Source organism: Phoxinus phoxinus (assembly GCF_949152265.1).
Source record: "Phoxinus phoxinus genome assembly, chromosome: 25".
Classification (NCBI taxonomy): Eukaryota; Metazoa; Chordata; class Actinopteri; order Cypriniformes; family Leuciscidae; genus Phoxinus; species Phoxinus phoxinus.
In genome coordinates this window covers 2,369,933-2,386,682 of record NC_136900.1, presented here as the reverse complement: position 1 = coordinate 2,386,682, position 16,750 = coordinate 2,369,933, and the positions used below count along the sequence as shown (strand labels likewise).

Sequence of the window (16,750 nt, the reverse complement as noted above, 5' to 3'; positions counted from 1 at the left end):
CTGCCTCGCTTTCATGACTGTTAAAAATAAAAGATGGCGCTGCTGTGAATAAGGTCTGTTGGCCCTCCAGGGCAAGATCTGATGCTGCGTTCACACCAAACGCGAATAGAGCGTCTGGCGCGAGTGATTTCAATGTTAAGTCAATGTAAAACGCACTTCTGGAGGTGGCGAATGAGCCATTTAGCGCGGCGTGAATGAGGCGACTTGAGCGTTACGCGCGAGTGGTGCGCGTTTGACGCGAATTCGTGTCTGAAGCCCGAGGTGAAAATTTTTTACTTTGGCGTCAATTCGCGCCGCGTTAACCAATCAGGAGCCTGCTTGCTGCTGTCACGTGGTGAACTGACGTGATAAACAGGGGCAGGCCTGCTTTTCATTTTATAATGTCATTTTAAATGTTTGGCCTCAATAAATTATTTTGTAATATGACTAAATGCCCGCGTGAAAGAAGGAAGGACATTGTTCAACTACATTCTCGACTGAAAAACTCCTAAAACTACATTTCGTGACACAATAACAGTAGTGTTTTTAAATTTCGCAGCCTTTCTTGCAAACAGAACCGGCTAGCACTTGCGGATTTCGCCTCGGACACGCGCGTCCATTTCGCTTCAAACGCTTGCTTTGGACGCGCGAATGCATTCAAAATGTTCAAGCGTCAAACTAGACGCGGTAGACACGAATTTGACGCTCTATTCGTGTTTGGTGTGAGCGCAGCATTAGGAGACCTGCTATATTGGATCCATGCATTCGCTCTTAAAGTGACAGCAGCCTAATTTTCCTGCTGCCGTCTGTGTCATTAATGTTATTGAAACAACAAAAGACTTATGGTGCGTTCACACTGGACGCGAATAGCGTAAATTTCGCTTCAAACTTTTGTTTTTACGCGCGTCAATTTTGCTCTTGACGCGCAAATTAACACAAAGTGGTCAAGCGTATAACTAGACGCGGCAGGCGCGAATTTGACGTACTATTCGCGTCCGGTGTGAATGCACAGTAAAAGAAAAAAGAAAAAGAGAGAGCGAGAGAGAGAGAACCCCGCATTCGGAGATGGTTTTCCTGAATTACCGCTGGGTGTGAATTGTGCTAAAAAAGCGTTGCCTTATCTTCTCTGAACAGCGCTCCGCACATTCAGCTGACACAAACCACACTTTTCATAAACCAAAAAACCTATCCAGTGATGAAATCTTGTGCGATGTACTGTACTAACTCCCGGGATAACCACACACAACGCGTACACGTCGTTAATGACACGTCCGATTCGCGAACTAATGACTCCTTTGAACCGATTCACTTTAAAACAACGGATCTGTCCAACACTGAGCTCACGGGACGTCTGAATCGGTGCAACACTTTATAATAAGGTTCCATCTATTAAACTCTAGATTAGTTAACATTCACTATGAATAAACTGCACTTCTACAGCATTTATTATTCTTAGTTAATTTCAGCATTTACTAGTAGCCTACATTATTGAAATCAAAAGTTGTATTTGTTAACATTAGTTAATGCACTGTGAGTAACATGAACAGCTGTGTTTTTATTAACTAAGATTAATAAATACAGTTAAAAAAGTATTGCTCATGGTTAGTTCATGTTAGTTAGCCTAATACATTAACTAATGTTAACCAATCAAAACCAATGAGAATGTAAGTGTGCTGCTTACCCCATTTATTTTTTTTGTAAGACTGGTTAGCAAGATTTAACCGTAATAAACTACAGCATTTTCAGGTTATTTATATGACAATGTGTAGAAAATTACCAAAAAATGTATTAGTTTAGAGACTGGAGTGAGGCGAACCCAGAAAATAAAAGTGCAAAGCAAGCTGTTGTTAGCTAGCTGCTAATTTTATTCAATTGTATAATGGTAGAAAATTTGACTATTAGTTAAAATAAACTTTTTAATGCTACTTTTTTTTATTCTACTTTTTGATATTGATATGATTATAGTGTTCGGATTCATGAATCGTATTGATTTCATTCCGATTGAAGCAAAAGGTGTCCATGTAAACGTATAGCTAGTGTCTGTCAGCCACCGCCGAAGGCCACTTTCAAGGCCCAGAAAGGTAGTAAAGACGGTGTTAAAATAGTCCAATCAACGTACCAAATTATATTATAATTCATAATGGGAAATGTGCTATATAAATATCAGTGGTGTCTGACTCTGTACATTAGTTATCACAGTTGAGCACCTCTTCTTGTCAATCATCTTGATGGATGACGCAGAGGAAATGCTGACCAATAAGAGGACAGTTGTACTCGCACGTGACGTGCATGAACGCACTTTGGTACGCTTTGAAAGGTTGCCTTGTGAAAGCGAACCGAACCATGAAGAACCTGCAACATTGTCCCCGTTTCGAAACAAAAACAATTTATATGTGTGAGAACGCCTTAAGTCAGCACACCGGCTCATGATTGGCCGATCCTGCTGTGCTCAGCATCACGCATGCGTAGTGGTGATCACGTGAACAGCGCCAGAGACTAACATGTAAATTGTTGAATAAAGTCGGGTTTTTGGGGCACATTAAGTATTCTTGTCGCTTCATAACATTAAAGTTGAACCACTGGAGTCACATGGACTATTTTAACGATGGCTTTGCTACCTTTCTGGGCCTCAAAAGTGGTAATAAGTCTATGGAGGGACAGAAAGCTCTCGGATTTCAACAAAAAATAATATCATAATTTGTGTTCTGAATATTTGAGGTATGGAACGACATGAGGGTGAGCAATTAATGACAGAAATGTCCTTTTTGGGCGAGGTAAGTTAACCTTAACGATGTAAGCCGCAGAAAAACTTAACCGAACTGAACAGTGAAAGTGTGGTTCGACAAATCGTTGTATAATAATTAATTCGTTTTTTCATCTAACACCGCAGAAGAACACCACGTGCGCAGTAAGTCTGAAAGCTACATACAATCATAAAATAACTGTTCAAGCATTTTATTGCCTCTGACCTCGGATGTAACGTTATTCTGAAAGTCTGTCGGCCGAAGGACAGTTTTCGTGTAAAGTTGTTGCGGCAGGGTTTATAACGACACGCATGTTGGCTGAATGTAGGTTAAATGCGTGAAATATCATGTTAATAACTGTGGTGTTGTGTAAAATACATTCCCATTTATGCATAAAGTGGGGAGAGCGACTCTTACCTCGCGTGCGCGCGTCTGCTGTTGAGGAGTGTTCGCGCCGTTGACGCGGTGACGTGCAATCAGTGACGCCATCAATCAGCCGAACAGTTTCACGTGCAGCGAATATAAATCATATAATATATATATCTTCTTTATTTGGCAGTTTAGCTTTAACTAGATTTGCGTTGAAATAAAATAAATCTGTAATTTAGTGCTTTGCCCAGTATATTAATATGAGTATGTGATTGTGATTGACGTAAGTTACGTGGCCAGTTTAATCTTTCGAAGAAGCAGCTGTGATTTATTACAGATATTATTAATTATCCAGAATCATAATGTCCTTGTTTATTCTGATTGATTGATTTTCATGTGTACTCCTATAATGATACAAGATATAGATATGTTTGTATATTAAACATCCAGTGGCTTTTATTGTGTCCTAGCTGTGAAGCTAATCTAATGCTAGTGTACGTTAACTTACGTTACTCCTGAGGAAAAAAAACTTGTAGCTGACATATGGATTTAAAATACAGTCTTATTCTCTCAGGAAAACAGACCTGAGTATTGATGACATCTTCTTTGGCGTATATTAAATGCTCTCTCAAATGCTTTCAATTTTATTATTTACATTTTTATTTTTTTTAAAGCTTTTTTGTGCTCCAGAGAAGCGCTTGACTTCTGGGTGAACTATTCTCTCAAAATGTCAGGTGATGAACAAAACAATACACTTGATCTTCAAGATTATGATGATTAAAATTTCAAAACATTTCATTGTACCCCTGATAATTATTGTGACATTTTCATTAATTAATCAAATGCCTTAAGAAAGAAAAAAAGAAAAAGACAAAATCCTCTTCCATGCACGATTAGCTCGAGAAATCAGCAAAGCCGCTGTTAGCCGGAGGCAGTGTGTGTTTAACATCTAACTCCTTCTGATAGGGTTCATACTGCAGTTATCTCAGAGTTTTACATGCTTTTGGGCTTTATTTTTAATTACTGTACGTAAAATCATGTTTTGTGCAGGTTTTTATGACATAATCATCATACGTATTTGGCAAGCATCATGCGGAATTTGCTTATAGAGGTGACTATATTTTGCTGTATAATAGTAAACAGTATAATAATAGTAAAATTAACAAAGAATCAAATACTACAGACACAATGGTGCATTGAGGCTAAAACTGCAGTTTAACAGTCATAATGTTTTTGTGTGCCCATAAATCTTAGAAATTCCAGGAAAAATTATTGTGGCATTTTCAGTATGACATACAACATGAAAACATAACAGTTGAGGTATTACACGTCCTTCTCATTTACTCACAGCCTGGCTTCACAGACAGGGCGTAGATTAAGCCTTTGTTCAGTTAGGACATTTAAGTAGCTTTTATATTATTATACTAGTATTGGTGTGTAGCCTATCTTGAGACAAAACAATGGCACTGACATTTTAAAGTCAGCCTGTGGTGAAAATCCAGCTTTTAATGTTGTTTATATGCAGAGCCAGACAGTAACGGAGTACATTTACTTGAGTACAGTACTTAAGAACAATTTTGAGGGATCTGTACTTTACTCGAGTATCATTTTTGGGTGTGTACTTGAGTAAATGTACTTTACTCAAGTACATTTGAGAGGCAAATATTGTACTCTTTACTCCACTACATTTTTATCCATAACCGTGAGTACTGCTGAGTACCCGTTACTTCTTCTATAAAAAAAATAATAAAAAAATCTCCCTCAATTTGTTGTTTCCCTCTCAAACGTGACTGGATTGTGCAGGCGCCACTGATTGGGACAGCCTATCAGCAATCAGCTTTCAGGTTCAGGTTCAGAGGTGTGTCAGAACATTGCTATATTGCCTTCTTTGCTGGTTCAGGTTTATTGATTTGATTGATGAAAAAACAAAGAAACTCACATGTACACACTTGTTAGCTGAATTTTCTTTTCTGATATTACACATTAATGTAAGCTGAGCATTTGCTTTGATGTTCTTGAGTATGCGGTGTGTTTAACACAGTCAGGTTCAAATGTGGGTGCAAAAAATGCATTAAAACTCTAGCAGAGGTTTGTCAGAGCGTTGCCATTGTGCTATTGCCTTGTGGACATGAGAAATGTTAAATAAAGCAACGTGGTAAAAAGATGAAAATTACTTGATTTTACTTTCAATTCCTTTTACATTCTCCAAGCTATTAACATTTTTCATAACTCCATGTAGGATGTGTCTGTACATAAATGTAAGCACTGTGGCAGTAGTAATGCAATATTTCAAAAATGTACTCTTCTACTCTTGATACTTAAGTACTTTTAAAAACAAGTACTTCAGTACTTTTACTTGAGTAGACATCTGACTGTAGTACTTTTACTTGAGTAGACATCTGACTGTAGTACTTTTACTTGAGTAAAATTTAGCAAGGGGTATCTGTACTTTTACTCAAGTAATGAAGCTGTGTACTCTGTCCGCCTCTGTTTATATGTCTATGTGGTGTTTTTAACCCTTAATCGGCTCTCAAGTAGGCTTACGTGTTTGGTCCTTGCTTGGGGACAGACAGATAGACCCCAAACTTTTACAGAGCGATTGCATAAGGAAATATAATTTTTTTACATGACAAACTATATATCATTTTTTGATGTATTCTCAACTATACATTTATGCTGTGTTTTTGTGGATATTTGGTAGTTGCTTTACCTATTTACTGCACAATTATCTACGCCATAAATTGGCTCATACAAATTAATTTTTTTATGAAAAAATCACTTAAATTATAAATTATGATGTAAAATTATTAAACGTTGCTCTGTGTAGTTATGGACAGAATACTGCCATCTGCAGGTTTGTGCAAAAACTTTAGGAATTATAGTTAAAGAAAGAAAGTGCAATGACCACATATATCCAGTAGAGGACCATATGGACTCATTTAATTTTCACTTCATTTTTCTTGATGCTTCAACTTCTCACAACTTTATGATATATATTTTGTGAATATATATTTAAACATTCTAAAATACATAAAAAATCTGTATTTTTCTCAAAGCTAGAATTTGTTGTGTTTTAAAAAATATATATAATATATAAAAATAAATTGTGTGTGTGTGTTTCAAATGTGTGTTTATGCTTTAGGACCAGACCTTGATTTAAATGTAGAAATTGTCAGATTTATTTATTTCTTTTTGAAAAAAAAAACGTTTTTTTTAATTTTCCCATTCATTTTCAATGTGGGGTCAAGGACCTTAAACGATAAAAAATATTAATAATTACACACCTTTACAACAACCAAATCAATCCCAGATTTTTTGTGCGTGTCACAAACTACCTTGTAACCAATCAGATCAACGTGTGATCGTCAACCAGTGGATCTCTGAGCTGAGTGAGTGGAGGCGGGGCTCATTTGCATATTTATAGAACCGCGTATACTAAATGAGGCAAAGGTGTCGAGTTACATTCAAGATATTTTAGGGCATGAAGAAATTATTTTCAAGGGGAAAAAAAACATTTAAATATGTAATTTTGGGGATCAAAGGTGAGTTTTAAGGGATAAAATGGTAGCATTTTTAATGAGTTCAAAATGTTATTATATCAATAAAACGGAGAACCACAGCCACTCTTCTATAAATGTTAAACAATACAGGACAAACAACGAAGGAGAATTCATGGCTAATACAAAGGGCAAACAAAAGAGCTAACTAGTTCATTAATAGCGCTCAGGTGAATGTGGTAGTCGAGAGTAGGCGCCAGGCGGCTGAAGTGTAGTCGAGAGTAGGCGCCAGGCGGCTGAAGTGTAGTCGAGAGTAGGCGCCAGGCGGCTGAAGTGTAGTCGAGAGTAGGCGCCAGGCGGCTGAAGTGTAGTCGAGAGTAGGCGCCAGGCGGCTGAAGTGTAGTCGAGAGTAGGCGCCAGGCGGCTGAAGTGTAGTCGAGAGTAGGCGCCAGGCGGCTGAAGTGTAGTCGAGAGTAGGCGCCAGGCGGCTGAAGTGTAGTCGAGAGTAGGCGCCAGGCGGCTGAAGTGTAGTCGAGAGTAGGCGCCAGGCGGCTGAAGTGTAGTCGAGAGTAGGCGCCAGGCGGCTGAAGGGGTGTTCGAGAGTAGGCGCCAGGCGGCTGAAGTGTAGTCGAGAGTAGGCGCCAGGCGGCTGAAGTGTAGTCGAGAGTAGACGCCAGGCGGCTGAAGTGTAGTCGAGAGTAGGCGCCAGGCGGCTGAAGTGTAGTCGAGAGTAGGCGCCAGGCGACTGAAGTGTAGTCGAGAGTAGGCGCCAGGCGGCTGAAGTGTAGTCGAGAGTAGGCGCCAGGCGGCTGAAGTGTAGTCGAGAGTAGGCGCCAGGCGGCTGAAGTGTAGTCGAGAGTAGGCGCCAGGCGACTGAAGTGTAGTCGAGAGTAGGCGCCAGGCGGCTGAAGTGTAGTCGAGAGTAGGCGCCAGGCGGCTGAAGTGTAGTCGAGAGTAGGCGCCAGGCGACTGAAGGGGTGTTCGAGAGTAGGCGCCAGGCGGCTGAAGTGTAGTCGAGAGTAGGCGCCAGGCGGCTGAAGTGTAGTCGAGAGTAGGCGCCAGGCGGCTGAAGTGTAGTCGAGAGTAGGCGCCAGGCGGCTGAAGTGTAGTCGAGAGTAGGCGCCAGGCGGCTGAAGTGTAGTCGAGAGTAGGCGCCAGGCGACTGAAGTGTAGTCGAGAGTAGGCGCCAGGCGGCTGAAGTGTAGTCGAGAGTAGGCGCCAGGCGGCTGAAGTGTAGTCGAGAGTAGGCGCCAGGCGGCTGAAGGGGTGTTCGAGAGTAGGCGCCAGGCGGCTGAAGTGTAGTCGAGAGTAGGCGCCAGGCGGCTGAAGTGTAGTCGAGAGTAGACGCCAGGCGGCTGAAGTGTAGTCGAGAGTAGGCGCCAGGCGGCTGAAGTGTAGTCGAGAGTAGGCGCCAGGCGACTGAAGTGTAGTCGAGAGTAGGCGCCAGGCGGCTGAAGTGTAGTCGAGAGTAGGCGCCAGGCGGCTGAAGTGTAGTCGAGAGTAGGCGCCAGGCGGCTGAAGTGTAGTCGAGAGTAGGCGCCAGGCGGCTGAAGTGTAGTCGAGAGTAGGCGCCAGGCGGCTGAAGTGTAGTCGAGAGTAGGCGCCAGGCGGCTGAAGTGTAGTCGAGAGTAGGCGCCAGGCGGCTGAAGTGTAGTCGAGAGTAGGCGCCAGGCGACTGAAGTGTAGTCGAGAGTAGGCGCCAGGCGGCTGAAGTGTAGTCGAGAGTAGGCGCCAGGCGACTGAAGTGTAGTCGAGAGTAGGCGCCAGGCGACTGAAGTGTAGTCGAGAGTAGGCGCCAGGCGGCTGAAGTGTAGTCGAGAGTAGGCGCCAGGCGGCTGAAGTGTAGTCGAGAGTAGGCGCCAGGCGGCTGAAGTGTAGTCGAGAGTAGACGCCAGGCGGCTGAAGTGTAGTCGAGAGTAGGCGCCAGGCGGCTGAAGTGTAGTCGAGAGTAGGCGCCAGGCGGCTGAAGTGTAGTCGAGAGTAGGCGCCAGGCGGCTGAAGGGGTGTTCGAGAGTAGGCACCAGGCGGCTGAAGTGTAGTCGAGAGTAGGCACCAGGCGGCTGAAGTGTAGTCGAGAGTAGGCACCAGGCGGCTGAAGTGTAGTCGAGAGTAGGCACCAGGCGGCTGAAGTGTAGTCGAGAGTAGGCGCCAGGCGGCTGAAGTGTAGTCGAGAGTAGGCACCAGGCGGCTGAAGTGTAGTCGAGAGTAGGCGCCAGGCGGCTGAAGTGTAGTCGAGAGTAGGCGCCAGGCGGCTGAAGTGTAGTCGAGAGTAGGCGCCAGGCGGCTGAAGTGTAGTCGAGAGTAGGCGCCAGGCGGCTGAAGTGTAGTCGAGAGTAGGCGCCAGGCGGCTGAAGTGTAGTCGAGAGTAGGCGCCAGGCGGCTGAAGTGTAGTCGAGAGTAGGCGCCAGGCGGCTGAAGTGAGGGGAGGAGTGAAAAAAGCCACGCCTACATCTCACCTCATTGGTTGAGCCGCTGTTGCTATGCTGGCCTGGTTGGGCCTCTCAAACAAACAAACAACATTTTGTGGCACTTTGGGGGGATCATCTGACAAATGTGAGTATTTTGAAAGTATTTTAATATCAGGAAATTATATACATTAGCTTTAAAGTCCCCCTGTGGTAAAAAATAAATAAAGTTTTTAATGTTGTTTATATGTCTATGTCGTGTTTTTTAATATCTTTTAAGACAACCCATGTGTAAATTCATAAGTCAAAACCATTGCTGAGTATTTTCTCTTTAAACTGTTAGTGATTAAAATCGCTGGTGTTTCTGACGTCACAAACTACCTTGTAACCAATCAGATCAACGTGTGATCGTCAACGAGTGGATCTCTGAGCTGAAGTGAGTGAGTGGAGGCGGGGATCATTTGCATATTCTAAATGAGACGGGTATAGAGTTACAATCAAGCTATTTTTAAGGCATTTAAGTTTTTTTCTCCGGTTACTATCCTCTGTTCCTTGAGAGGTGTGAACTCTACATTGCGTAGCAACGCCGCGGGAACTCATCCCTTCTCCACTTTTGTTGAAATCTTATGGGCTAACGACAGCTAAGAACAGCTGGCCAATTGCCGCGAAGTATGCAAATACTGACAGGCGCACAGGCAGTATAAAATGCACGGACGCAACAATTGTGTCAATATCACGACTGGAAGCTAGCACAGCGAACACGGCGGCTAACACAATGTCTCGTTCCCACCTCTCGGGGAACCGAGGTTACAATAGTAACCGGAGACGTTCCCTTTCGAGAGTGGTAACTACATTGCGTAGCAACACTGCGGGAACTGTATTAAATCCCGCCGTGAGAGAAGTGAATATAAGCCCTGAGAAACGGGGTCAAGCTACACCAGCCACGGAAGAGACAGTCAGGCAGCCAATACCCGTGTCACTAGGAGTGCTCGCATCTGATAGGCGGAACTAGCCCAATGAGACATCAGCTCCAACCCTATCCAAATTTGCATATCCAAGCAATGAAAAAGGCTGCACTGATCCAGGGCAGACACAACACAATAAGCACTCAAGAATGAGAGTTAAACACAGTGTCAACGGGGGTAGACAGCTGTATTAACACTAGCCATTTGACACCATCGACCACAACATTATTTTGAATAGACTCAAATGATGTTGGCATTAGTGGAATTGCACTTGCATGGTTTAAATCATACTTATCTGACCGTTATCAGTTTGTAGTAGTAAACGAAGAGATGTCTCTCTGTTCACTCTGTACATGCTACCCTTAGGAGATATCATTAGGAAGCATGGCATTAGTTTTCACCGTTATACTGATGACTCTCAGCTCTATATTTCTTCGCGCCCCGACAAAATTTACCAATTCACAAAATTAACGGAATGCATAGTTGATATAAAAATTTGGATGACTAGTAATTTCCTACTACTTAATTCTGAAAAAACAGAGTTTCTAATTATTGGACAAAAAAACTTCCACACGTAATAACCTAGAATACTGTCTAGCAATTGATGGCTGCTCTGTTAAAGGGACACTAAGTAGGAATTACTCCCATCTAGTGGTGAATTATATTCAAATATTTGCATTCAAACTAATTTTGCTCTCCAGCGCCTCGCTTTTTCAAATGCGCGTTGCATCTACGGTAGGCGATATGTACCAAAAAGCTTTGACAGGATGTCTTCTAATAGCACTTCGTCGAGTTTCCCTTCAGGTGAAGAGGTGTGTTATTTCAAACAAACTGCAACATGACAACAAACAAACGAATGTTACAGTATGAATTACTGACTGTGAAAAACATGAAGTATTGTAGTTATGCCCAGGGTGCGATTTGTGAAAAAAACAGAGGGAGGGAGGGGATGTTTTGAAACATTGTTATTCATAAAAATAAATCATGAGAACATGAACTTCATCACTGCATTTGCAGGAATTGTAAAACCTTTTTTTCTTATTAACTGAAGTAGCCTAACGCAATATTTTTACTCTAATAGCTTATCTTTCCCCACACATATGAACTGTGATCATGCAATAACGTTAACTTTACATCGCGATGCTGAGCTACAGTGAAATTATAGAAAAGACATTATCTGTGATAGCAATTCGCCTCATTCGCGCAAACTGGAGTAGAATGAGGCTCGCGTCTACCGCGCCGCGCTAAACACCGCGCCGCAGGACCTCTAGACGTGCATAAACGCATCTTTACATTGAAATCACTTGCGCCAGACGCTCAAGAGTGAGTGAGTAATCATTTTAAAATAAAATTGACTTTAATCAAACCACGGATCCGTGATAAGTTTTGTGATCCGTCTCTCGCCACTAGTGTAGTAGCACTATGATCACTTTGAGGGATAAAAATAATTAAGCAGAGGCAGGGATACATTGACCAGAAAAGGGGAAATCCCACGCATTTTACATTCTATTTTTGACTTTTTTGGCGACGATGTTTTCTTATCCTGTGGCTTGGCATATGTATGGTCCATAATAACAATGCAATCCAGACTTTTAAACTTGCCGGTGCAGTTTCAAGCGTCTCACTGCTCTGCACCTGCGTTTCGGCTGGCTCTGAACGAAAACGCGTTGTGGAAACGCGTTGGCTTAGTACTTTTTGTCCCTCTCTGCTATTATAGTTTTGCAAGATGGCGGAACTACATGGAAGCCTCCGTGGACCTACCCGTCCCATGTATATAAAGATAATAAATTCTTCATTTATAAGGATAAGTCAGATAATTGGCCGAGGTATTTGTACACCATTGAAGACATATTTATGAATAAAAATATTGATTTTAGATAATAAAATACCTAAAAAGATACTTAGTGTCCCTTTAAGTCACATTTCTGTGAAGTCACTCCCCTGAGAAATCTGGTCACCAGAGTGTGTTTACCAATCGATTGCCCGTCAACCGGGGAACGAAACGAAGCAATAGCGGCCACATACACCACAACGTGGATGGCAAACTCCCACTATCCAGTCTGTGCTGTAGGAAGCGCAAAACATCTGACACAGAACAGATCACCGAGTCGATATCGATGTCCTGGCACCATTTCGCAAAAACTCCCCATTTTAGGGTGTAAAGGCGCCTAGTAGAAGGCGCACGCGCCTCCGTGAGTGTGCCCAGCACTCGTGAATGCAGAGTGTCTCGCTCATTTAAGGGCCCTGAAGCGGCCACACATTAGGGTTCCACAGCTCGGGGCCATATCGTGCCGTTCGCCTGAGACAGCAGGTCCTTCCTGAGGGGGATTTGCCATGGGGGAGCCGCCATTATCTCTCTCAGGTCCGCAAACCAGGACTGGTTTGGCCAGCTCGGGGCCACTAAGATCACTGATGCTCTCTCCTTCCTAATTTTGCATAACACCATAGGCAGAATCTTCACCGGAGGGAACGCGTAAAGCATGGCCTTCGACCTACGCGATCTCAGAGTATCCCCATCAGCGGGGAGTGAGATAGCGAGAAGAACGTCAGACAGTGCGTGTTAAAGCTTGTGGCAAACAGATCCACGTTTACCCTTCCGAATCGATCTCAAATCATTCGCACCGATCCGGCGTGAAGCCTCCATTCCCCTTGAGGAATCCCGTTGCCTGAAAGCATGTCCGCTCCGCGGTTAATGAGACCGGGGATATGTGCCGCTCTGATGGAGAGGAAGTGTCGATCCGCCCACAACAGGAGACTCGCTGCCTGCTTGAAAAGAGCTCTAGAGCGCAAGCCGCCCTGTTGTCGGCTCGAATCAGTACATGCTGCTGCTCCAACCTCGACCGAAAAGCTTCCAGGGCTAAGGACACCGCCTTTAATTCCATACGGTTTATGTGCCACTCTCTCTGGGACTCAAGCCCAAGCACACTGCTCCCCAGCCTGAGGTTGACGCATCCGTCGAGATACCACGGTGCGGTGCGTCACTTTTCCCAAAGGCACTCCTGGGCTAAACATATATGGGTTGAGCCACGGTCTCAGAGTGCTGACGCAACTGTGAGTGACCGAAATGCGCGTGTGACCTGAAGACCACGCCTTCGGGGGGACTCGAGTTTTCAGCCAAAAGTGCATCAGCCGCATATGCATCAGGCCCAGATGGCACACTGAAGAAGCCACCGCCATCGGCCCCAGAAGCCTCTGAAATGCCGTCAGTGAAACAGACCTGCCCGGTCTGAAACAGCGCAGAGTCGATGAAATTGTCTCTATGCTCTCTAGAGAAAGGAGGGCTCGCATCGCCACCGAGTCGAAACACACGCCCAGAAAGCGCTGCGTCCGTGAAGAGGACAGGTGACCACGATGACGATGGATGACGGCAGCTCCAGGCCCCGTCGTCATCTCCGCCTCCAGGCGGGGGAGGGCCCACCAGCTGGCGGCAGTGGGCCTCGTCCACGTTATAGCACTAACCATTTCCCTCTTGGTTCTTAGGGCGCGCACAAGGCCGCCTCGGTGTGGGCGAGGCTCAGGCAGGCGACGCAGAACTCATGTCCGTCAGGCGGGTCAATGGGGCCTGCCAAAATTTAGCAAGTTGAAGCCATTGGATGCTTAGAGAAAAAGATCACTAGTCCTCCTGGTGCAGCTTCCACGATGGCAGCATGAAGAAAGAGATTCTGACACAATTGTCGCGTCGCATTTACTGCCCGCGAGCCTGTCAGTATTTGCGTTAGCCCATAAGATTTCAACAAAAGTGGAGAAGGGAGGAGTTCCCGCAGCGGTGCTACGCAATGTAGAGTTACCACTCTCAGAAAGGGAACTAAGACTAAACAATACATCCAATATTGACAAAACAAATAAATGTTTAGTTTGACAGTTTTACAAACCATTGTGTTTCCAATCTTTTAAAGAATATAGTGATAAGACAGTAATTAAGCCATAAACATATTTCCAATATGTTTAATTTGTTACACTTTCTGGTGTTTCTAAACACTTAAAGGGGTGGTAAAGTATGATTTCACTTTTCTAACTTTTTTCTGTTTGAGCATAAACAACATCTGCAAAGTTACAATGCTCAGAGTTCAAAGCAAAGGAAGATATTTGCTTTTAAAAGCCGCGTTTCCACCGCGGGAACTTTCCCCAGGAACTAGGAACATTGGGCTGGTACTCGGTGTGTTTACACCGCAGGATCAGGGTCTAAATTAAGTTCCGGGTAAATATTTCCCCCTCCGAAAGTCCCTGCTCGCGAGGTAGTACTTTTTCAAAGTTCAGGAACTTTCGGGGGCGGGACTTGTGCGCTGAAGATGCTGATTGGTTGTGTTCACGCCGCATTTTGACTGGAGGACTCCACGCAGCATTCTAATTTAACCGGCATTTTTAAAAATCTATTGCGCTTCGTGGCTTCATGCATTAAGAGTTGTCTGTCTGCAAATATGGAATTAAAAAAACAAAAACAAAAAAACAGCTGGACCGACGACGAGGTTCAGGCTTTATTAAGCGTATTTGTGTAACAGGAAATTTTCTGCGCGTTCATCCTAGCCATCTCACATTCAATGCGTTTCCACTGTGCGAATACATCACAAACACAACTGCAGCACAGTTGGAATCTCCTCTATACTTAAATGTGGCGCTCAAAACTGATTACTGTCCGTCGCAGACTGGGAGGAGCAGTCGCGCGCACTTTATAATCTTCCCGGTACTTTAGACCGCGGTGTAAACGCAGAAAGCAACCGGTCTGGGGCAAAAAAAGTTCCTGGGAAAAAAGTTCCTGGGACAAATTGTTCCGGGTAATTTCAGTGGAAACGCGGCTAAAGAAAAGGACTACAACAAACGGCTGGTAGGAACTACACGACATTCCTCCCGTGTTAGTGACATCACCAACCCTAAAATGTACATAAGCCCTGCCCCCAGAACACGCAGCCCATGTTGAGAAGAGGAAGAGTTGTTGTAGTCGAGTCATCTCAAACTTTAGCATCCGTCTTTTCACATGCAATAGAAAGTCACTCTGTGTGCATCTCACAACAGTTCCTATATGAGCGATTTATAGATTATCATGACAGAATATGCTAATTGAAGATAGTTAACTCCACAGCAGCAACATAAATTCATCAACTAACTAACTTTCAGAGACGTCCTGTTGCATTCTACATGTTGTCACTTCTTCTTGAGTCTCTCCATCATTGTCTGACTCTGTTTTAACATTAAAGGCAGAACAGCTTCCGTCATTTTAGTGTGTCTGCGTGAGTTAATCGCAGCTGCTAACACACATAAGCTCTTGAAACCCCGCCCCCTGCAGCAGCTCATTTGCATTTATAAGTCCAGGCACAAAACCATAGACATGTATAGAAAGGCTAGATGGCTCAAGGCGGAGTCAGCTGTGTCGTCACTTGGCGGCCATCTTAGGTCAGGAGACTGCGCTGCTGCTCCCTGCTGCTGTGGGCGGAAGGTGAGTGACATACGCCAACTAAAATGCTCGTAACTTGCTGAATTCTTGACGGATTTACAAACGGTTTGGTTTATTACAAACCTTATTAACGTGGCTATGATTTGTGCTGATGCCGATGTTTAAATTGTATAATTGGCTATAACTTTTCACAAGTATGCAGTTAAATAGACGCATCCCTGACGTTTATGACACACCAAGCCGTTTGAAAATCGGTTAAAAATTGAGCAAAATATAGTTATTTCAGAGCTACATGCACAATAGACTTTAATGTTATAACTGGACGAGCGGTCCTGTCCTAAGATGGCCGCCGTGTGACGTCGTCGGGTCCCATTGGCTCTCAGTGCCGGTAAGCTATCTAGCCTTTCTATACATGTCTATGCACAAAACGGTGCGTTTTTGCAAATCCTCAAAAAGTGACAACTTTAACATGCTATATAAAAATATCTGTGGGGTATTTTGTGATAAAACTTCACACACACTCTGGGGACATCAGAGATTTATTTTACATCTTGTGAAAATGGCATTTTTCGCAATTGCTTTTTGGTGCACGTGAATTTGGTTTCATGTGAAATTGGATATGCATGTGTGCATCATGCATTGTTGCGTGAATTATTAATGAGACTGATCTGGCTATCTATTTTTATTTTATTTTATTACAGTCTGCTACATGTTACTTTTTTCAGTAGCTCGCGCATGCTCATTATTAGCTGCTCGTGTTTATCAGAGTCGGAGGTACAGTCAGACACGTCCAAAAGTAAGTAACTTTATCAACTTGCGGATCAGCACTGACTAAAAATAACCTGTACAAAAGAACGGTTCGTTCAAGAACCGGACATCTCTAGAGCGCTGGGAGACTGCCTGACAGCAGCTTTTCTGAGGGAACCTTTACTTATTCGCGTCAAATGACTTTTAAAAAGTTATAACTTTTACTATATGTGGCAATGCGGGTTAGATTCCGCCCTGTGAGTTGTGTCAGAGCCCGTCTACGGAGAGCCTGTTCACTCCCTATTAAGTCCTATTGTACCGAATTTTGGTTGTAGTTCCACCAGAGTTCCACTGGGGGTGATCACCCCCGAGTGCAAAATGAATGGGAGTCTATGGGGCTAGACGGCTAAATTTGTCCCTTACAGCCGATTGCCGTTGAGAAATCTCAGATTTGATTGTAGGTTTGGCAAGTTCAACATGGGTTATAGGTCGAAAATTGAATGAACGAGTACTTATGTCCTTTCGATTTCTTACAGGTTGAGTTGTTGTTGCCCATAACACGCTAGCATTCTGCTAATGAACGCTGATTGGTCAGTGAAGGACTGGTTACGACCAGAGATACCGCTTGATGGCATCATGGCATCCGAAGCGGGAA

The 16,750-nt window shown here is 43.8% G+C and overlaps 1 protein-coding gene across 1 annotated transcript in view; it reads right to left on the bottom strand.

Annotated features, from left to right (window-relative positions):
• tdrd12 (tudor domain containing 12) overlaps positions 1-3,229 on the bottom strand; it is a 75,222-nt gene extending 71,993 nt beyond the window's left edge. Inside the window, exon 1 of the mRNA XM_079602916.1 lies at positions 3,141-3,229. The gene's annotated coding sequence lies outside the window, so the exon portion shown is untranslated. The remainder of the gene's footprint in view (positions 1-3,140) is intronic.
• Between the last annotated feature and the right edge of the window lie 13,521 nt (positions 3,230-16,750).